At 41.3% G+C, this 7,500-nt stretch overlaps 1 protein-coding gene across 1 annotated transcript in view; it reads right to left on the reverse strand.

Moving 5' to 3' along the window:
* Positions 1-7,500, reverse strand: part of cnn1b (calponin 1, basic, smooth muscle, b) — a 19,667-nt gene that overhangs the window by 11,030 nt on the left and 1,137 nt on the right. The gene's annotated exons all lie outside the window — the stretch shown is intronic.

Consider the following 7,500-nt stretch of genomic DNA (forward strand, 5'->3'; position numbering starts at 1 on the left):
AAACACGTATTTCAGAGCTGCAGGGATCGCGCAGCTTCCAGGCCATCGCACCAAACTTGGGAGAAACAGCTTTCCCAGACTCTCCGCCCTCTGCCTCCGACTGTGTGCTGCGATTGGCCCGGCTCAGGTTACTCTCTTTCCCTCTCTCCCTCTGGGTTTTCCAGAATCTGCCCTTTTACAGCGAGCCCAGTTGTATTTGGGCGTCTGATAAAGAGCGGCCGGGATCGACAGGTCTGCTTCCAGTCCGGCTCCGTTTAACACTGTGTTGCTCTTCTCGTCTCCAAAAACGCGAATCGCAACCGACAAATCGTCAAAATGTTGTTAAAGGGCTCAGAAGGGAACAAGGCTGGAAACAACATTTTTAATCTGATACATTGTTTTTAAGCTCACCATATGTTTTTAGAATAAATAAGATCTGTCACATGTGCTAAATGTAGTGCAAAAAGAACAATGTAATGGATGCGTGTAGAAGTATAAAATAGCCTAAAATGTAAGCGCTAAAGTACACCAGAAGTACCTCAAAAGTGCACTTGAGCTCAGTGCTTTCGTATTTGTGTAGTCTACTGTAAGCTGGCACCGAGCCGAAATACTACGATCCAGTGTGTAGGATTCAGGGGGACATATGGGCAGAAATGAAATATAATGTGATAAGTTCATTTTCTTTTGTGTTTCAGCACCTGAAATAAGAATCGTTGAACCATTTATATCTACATCGGGAACAGGTCCTTGTTTATGTAGAAAACCACGATGGACCACTTTGTGTCTACAGTAACCCACAATGGACAAAACAAAAACTGGCACATTTACATTTCTGCATCGGCCGCTTGGTCAGAAACCTCTATGTGACCAACAGCATCGAAAAAAACACTGCTTTTTTTAAACACAAAAATGCTTTATGAAGTTTTTTTCCTGGCTTAAATCCTTGGGTCTTTTTGTTGTGGAGAGGGACAAGTCTCTGTGGATAAATCCACTCCAGGTAAAAACCACCTAAATGTTTGGATCTTTGTTATCCGCCAAAACGGTCGGCACACATCACCAGGTGTTGGATTATCGGCCCATCTCCGAAAAGCCAACAAGCATCCAAGAAATGCTGGTGTGGAACATGAAACAGCTTTATTTAGTGTCTTTACCGGTTTAGATCACCGAGTTCGTTTGTTCTGGAGAGGAAGAGACCTCCACGGGTAATTCGACTACGGGCACAAACCTCGTGAACAATAGACGCTGAGGTAACTCTAACCTGCAGCTGGTTGCAATCTGCAATCCTCACCACTAGATGTCACTAAATCTCACACACTGTCCCTTTAATCTTGTTTAATTACTCTTTCAATCAGTTTGTAGTGAATTTAAATTAAGGTATTAAACAGCTCCAGAGTCTTATTACATATCATATTTCTTGAAGTGAGGCAGCGATAGGCAGTGATTTTGGACTCACTGAAACACCTTAAAGGACACCCGGATTAACACAAGACTGTGAAATGTTGGCTAAAACGATGTTTCACAGAAGTAGAAGTAGAGAAACGTCATAATAAAGTTATTCTTATAAAGTCGGTGAGCAGTGACGTTGTAAAATGTCAGTTACACAGCGGTGCCTTTGAAAGGTAGCCAAGATAAGCTAACATTAGCCACCATAAGCTACTGGTCATACCAGACCAAGTAAGGCTGCAGCAGCAGAGCAGCAGCGAGCGCCCGGCTGAGTCACGGTGCCTTTCTGCATCAAGTCAGCGTTCAAAAGTTACATAATCTCACTTTCAGTATTGGTCCACAGGCCATTTGAATTATTACATATTTCCAGCAACAGAGAGCAGAACATTAGCAGCTGTTTGTAACTGATGAGTGGAAATCCCTCCACACACAAACAAAGAAATAGTTCCGCTGGCATCACGTCTCCCTCACGCAGCGTCACACGTCTCCACCGTGTGAGCCGCCGCTGGCACGGCTTTCATTCAGCATGCGGCTGCTGCACCTGCCTTCTGTCAGGACCGTGTTTTGTCACTCTTGACTCGGATGTAAACTGTTTAGAGTAAGGACACTTTCTCAAGTTCAAGTCAGAGCGCGGTCACTCCTTAAAAGGCCATTAGATGAAGCTGATGTACCTGTCAGTCTTTGTGCTGCATCTCTGATGTCAGCCTGCTGGAACGAACCATCCCTGCACCCCCCGCCAAGCCCTAATAAGCTTCTTATTTCCCCGCCTCACCCTGGGCCTCATGGACCAATAAATCCTCTCTCATTTTTGTTCTTTGTTTCTTTACAGCATCACAAATGTTTGGCCACTGCTGGGTTTTTTATTTTGCCGTTAAATAAGCAGAGTGAATCACAGATTTACTCTGCTTATTTAACAGTACGTCGATGTCACTGCTGCAGAAGTCGTTCTTCTTCGTGTGCTGGATGTTTGCGAACCCTTATAGAGGACCCAAGCAATGAGTCTGAAAAACCAAATCGTAAGCATGTCAGCAGCTCTGGTTCCCTCGTCTCAAAGTCAATCAGTACGCTTACATGATTTCAGGAAAAGTTGAATTAGTGTGTTAGTCCGGCTAAAAGTGGACTTGTAAAATACGTGTTAACATGTTAGTCCCACTGAAATCCTCAAAGTCGGTCGAACGCACCCAGATACTGAGATTAGAAGTGAGGAATTAGAATTAGAATTTCTGCTTAGGTGAGAGACATTCAACTTGAAAAGGTTGTATTTTATGTTAATCTTAATAAAAAAAGTCACTCCCCAGACATCCCCTCCTCTGGTAAATAAAGAACAGTCCCACAACAGCAACATAGAAGCAAAGCGACGTCCTGCTGTGGACGGGGACGCAGAAAAACCTATTTTAGCCACCTAAATAAATCAATATCAGTATAACTGTTGACTATATTTGAGTATTGTCTCCTCTTTATCTTCCACAGCAGCTGATGGAGGCAGCAGCAGAGCAGCTGCACAGCAGCAGTACAGCAGCAATAGAGCAGCAGCACAGCAGCAATAGAGCAGTAGCAGAGCAGCAGCAAAGCAGCAGCACAGCAGCAGAGCAGCAGCAGAGCAGCAGTACAGCAGCAATAGAGCAGTAGCAGAGCAGCAGCAAAGCAGCAGAGCAGCAGTACAGCAGCAATAGAGCAGTAGCAGAGCAGCAGCACAGCAGCAGAGCAGCAGTACAGCAGCAATAGAGCAGCAGCAGAGCAGCAGCAGAGCGGCAGCAAAGCAGCAGCAGAGCAGCAGCTCCGCCGCTCTGAGGAGTAAAATTACTGTTTTTCTCAGTTTGATGTTTTTGATATAACAGCTTCAAATCCCGTCAGCAAGAGCTGTCTGACAGCAAGATAAAGCGCTGAAAATATTGCTCAGCACTGTTTGATTATATGAACGTGACGCAGCGGTTTTCCACCAGATGAGGTCATTTTGACCATATTTGCCACATGAAGAAAATACATACTATTTCCACCAGGTGCTCTGTCACAATCAATGTTGCTGCAAATCACTGGCATATCCCAGAAAATCTACTTTGCATGTAGTAGTTCCAAAATAATTAATTGTGTTTTTTGTCATGTAAGAACATAGTGGCATTATGACAAAAATCTGGCATATAAAGGGTTAAAATTCAGAAAATTTATGAAATTTGATATTTATGAGTGGGACTGATATTGGGTAAAAAAAAAATATACTTAATGAAAGCAAAAAATAATATTAACGTGTAATATTTTTTAAAGCTTGATTTTGAAAAAGTATATTTTGTGCACGGAGCGATACCAGTGTGTGTAATATTAATGTGGGCCCTAAAGGGTTAAGAATGTTTGGTGCATCTAGAGTTGACTTTATTATTTCTTTGAACAGAAAATTAAGAGAAAATATAGGAGAATGCTGCCACATGAGGCCCAATGTCTCCACTCTACAGAAATAATACACGTACATCATCGACAAAAAGCTCCAAACAGTCAGAGCTCCTGCTGAGGCCGCTGAGCGCCGACAGGCAGCCGTGACAGGAAGCAGGGCTCACGGAGCGCCGAGCACCTGGGATTCAAAACAGACTGACACCATGAGACCAGAGGTGGCTCAGGGAAGAGGCGCCATAAACCATGATGAGGATGATGATGATGATGATAATGATGATGAGGATGAGGAGGAGGAGCAGCGCTCACACGCTGACCTTTGTCATCATGGACACACTGTCAGCAGCTCTGACTCATCTGTACAGAGTCACCACTGTCATAACACACAGCTCTACACCCATATCAACACTTCCCGCCGGCGTGGTGACAGATTCGATGATTGGAAATACTGGCGTGTATTTTCACACTTTGCTCACTACAACACTAAGCAGTTGTGGAATGTACATTTACACAGTTACACATGTCCAAATGTGAGGTATTTCTACTTTAAGTGACTGTTTATGCTACTTCACTGCGTTTCTGAGAGACATAATGTAATGTAATGTCCACTACATTACTGTACAGATCAAGATTTAACATTAGGGCTGGGCGATATGGAAAAAAATGAAATAACACAACATTTCCTTAAATACTTTCCATACTGCGGTAATATTGTAGGGTTAACCATTGGTGCTTTCTCAAAAGATTTACAGAATAAAACAGCGATGGATATAATGACAGCGGGTAGAGGCAAATACTAGATTAGATTTTTGTTTATTATCTTGATTTTAGTTTTAGTTTTTTTGTATTTGTCTTGGTAATCTTTTATGTCATTTTAGTTTCTTTCATTCTCCTTGTGTTTTAAAGGTTTAGTTTTATTGTGGATCACTTTTTAACGGTGTTTGGAAAAGTGCTTTATAAATTAAGTCCATAAGAAGTTCATAAAATCATTTTACTGTAATGCTTTTATTATGTTCATTTTTTTTTTTTTTTTACCAACGATCAACTCATCTTATCGTAAATATCAGATATTCTTTAATTAAACCTTTAAATGCCAGGTTTCTGTCATAAAGCCATGATGTTTTTAGATGAAAAAAAACCCACAAGAAATGAATTATTTTCAATACACTACAGGCAAAGTAGATTTTTTCTTTATCATCATCTCAGTCTGGGATATGTCAGTGTGTGAGTGTAGCTGCTGACAGTCTGGGATATGTCAGTGTGTGAGTGTAGCTGCTGACAGTCTGGGATATGTCAGTGTGTGAGTGTAGCTGCTGACAGTCTGGGATATGTCAGTGTGTGAGTGTAGCTGCTGACAGTCTGGGATATGTCAGTGTGTGAGTGTAGCTGCTGACAGTCTGGGATATGTCAGTGTGTGAGTGTAGCTGCTGACAGTCTGGGATATGTCAGTGTGTGAGTGTAGCTGCTGACAGTCTGGGATATGTCAGTGTGTGAGTGTAGCTGCTGACAGTCTGGGATATGTCAGTGTGTGAGTGTAGCTGCTGACAGTCTGGGATATGTCAGTGATCAGCAGCTACATTGACTGTGACAGGTCACCTAGTGGAAATAGCATGTATTTCCTCCATATGCCAAATATGGTCAAAATGACCTCATCAGGTGGAAAATAGTCAAAATGACAAATTCAGAGTCAAAAGCCCAGAATGACACCCAGAAATAATACAAGTCCTGTTTTTCTGCTCTGATGGCTGTGGGATCAAAAATGTCAGTTTGAATGGGTTTCAATGGAGCATTTTTGGACCTGAACAGTCTGAATGTAACTATTTAGTTTCCACAGTGTATTTTAGACTTATTGTAGGAGCTGAGCTGCAAATTCACTGATTACACTCAAATACACAATCTGGACTACATTTAGGACACATGCATCAACACACACACAGTTATCGCAACAGGAAGAAGAAAAGAGACTAAAATGAGATAAACAATCCCTAAAGGGGAAATAATGTCCCAGATTTTTGTTTCGGTTGTCCTCCAGTGTCTCCTCTGTCACTTCTCTCAGGCTAAATGTCCCTCATCATCACATGAACTATTCGGCCACTGAGACGTTTCCCCTCTTTTTAAATCCCGGTGAAGTCGCCCTTCAGATCGTGTTTTTTCTTTAACCCCAAATGTGCTTAAAGTGCTTCTGATTGGTCGCTTGTCAGATCCTGTTTGAGAATGTAATTAAAGCTGCTAATTTGACTTGCATATATGCCACAGGGGAGCTGCATCTTCAGTACTATTCTGGCAGAATTTAGCACGATGACCAAATTAACCCTTCCCCACACTCCCCCGCGAGTGTGGGGAGTACAGTTTTGGCGTACTTGTACTCGAGTATTTCCATTTAGTGCTACTTTATACCTCTGCACCAGTACATTTCCGAGGGAACTATAGCACTTTTTTCCGTACTACATTTATTTGACACAAATAATTCTGATAAAATATCACTTTTTTCATGTTAACCTTGGTTATACATTTTTCTTACTGAAACGTTTGTTGCACGTGATGTGTTTAAGGGCCATCAGAAATTTGAAATCAAACGACTTTTTCTGGTTTTATGGTTTCTGTCTGTGTCTAATGTTGGAAGGTTTGGAAGACAAATAAATTCAAAATACAGCCATTTAAAGTCGAATGCCTCTCCTCTGAGCCGAAATGAAAAACACGAGTCCTGATTGGACAGTGCCTCTTCCCCTCTGATAAAAACGACAGTCCGTAGCATGTTGGATGCAGGACTTCTACTTGTAAGGGACTGTTTGCTATTTATGAGAGGGGAGGGGGTGGTGCAAAAAGGGGATGGCAGACCAGGTCATTTTTTTAAGCACTGGGGAGGGACTCATGTTTTTTTGTTTTGCTTTAGGGGAGGGGGAGAAAATGAGAAATGGATGTATTTTATTTAAAATCGCCACAATTACACAATTTACCACGGCCAGAAACTGTAATAACAGAAATTATTAAATGAATCAAAATTTAATTTTTAATATTCTATTTTTTCCCCAGGTAATTTTTCTTGTAACTCTTAAATAATTCCTTGCATTTTTTGGCCAGGTCTTGCCTGCTGCCTTCTCACCCATGTTTTTGAAAGAAAATGAGCCAATTTGGTCAGGTGTCAAAGGGTTAAGGACGTTTTTGTCCTAGCCGTAGCTGGACGTAGCTGTTTTTTAGTAAAAATCTTTAAGCTGTTGTGTTTTTCATCTGTTTTTCTAGTATTTGAAATCCGTCACCCGGCCGTCCCTCCAAGAAAATTATTTGAAGCTGCTTCATTAAAATTCAATGAATTATGGAGAAGGGGTGAGATTTCATGAATGTGTACTTCTACTCCTTCCTTTCTTGTGTTTCATGTTTTTCACTGTCTATAAATAATACTTGTTTTTGTCTGTCTGCTTGTTTGTATAATTATTTCTCTATTTTCATTTTTACATGTTTGAAATAAATCAAGTGTCAATATCACCACAAAAAAGTCACACTCCAGCCACCCCCTCCTCTGAGAAATTAAGAACGGTCCCTAACCAAGTACTTTTTTTCAATGCGGATGTTAAAAACTCAAACAAATAATTAAACAGTGTTGTCAACTTTTTTTTATTTTCACAGGGAAATTCTTTATCCATAAACAGCTGGGTTTAACCCTTAAACACTTGGACAGACATCAGTGTTTTTGTGCTG

This window comes from Plectropomus leopardus, chromosome 18 (assembly GCF_026936395.1).
Source record: "Plectropomus leopardus strain MGB_pleo_1.0 chromosome 18, ASM2693639v1, whole genome shotgun sequence".
Lineage (NCBI taxonomy): Eukaryota > Metazoa > Chordata > Actinopteri > Perciformes > Serranidae > Plectropomus > Plectropomus leopardus.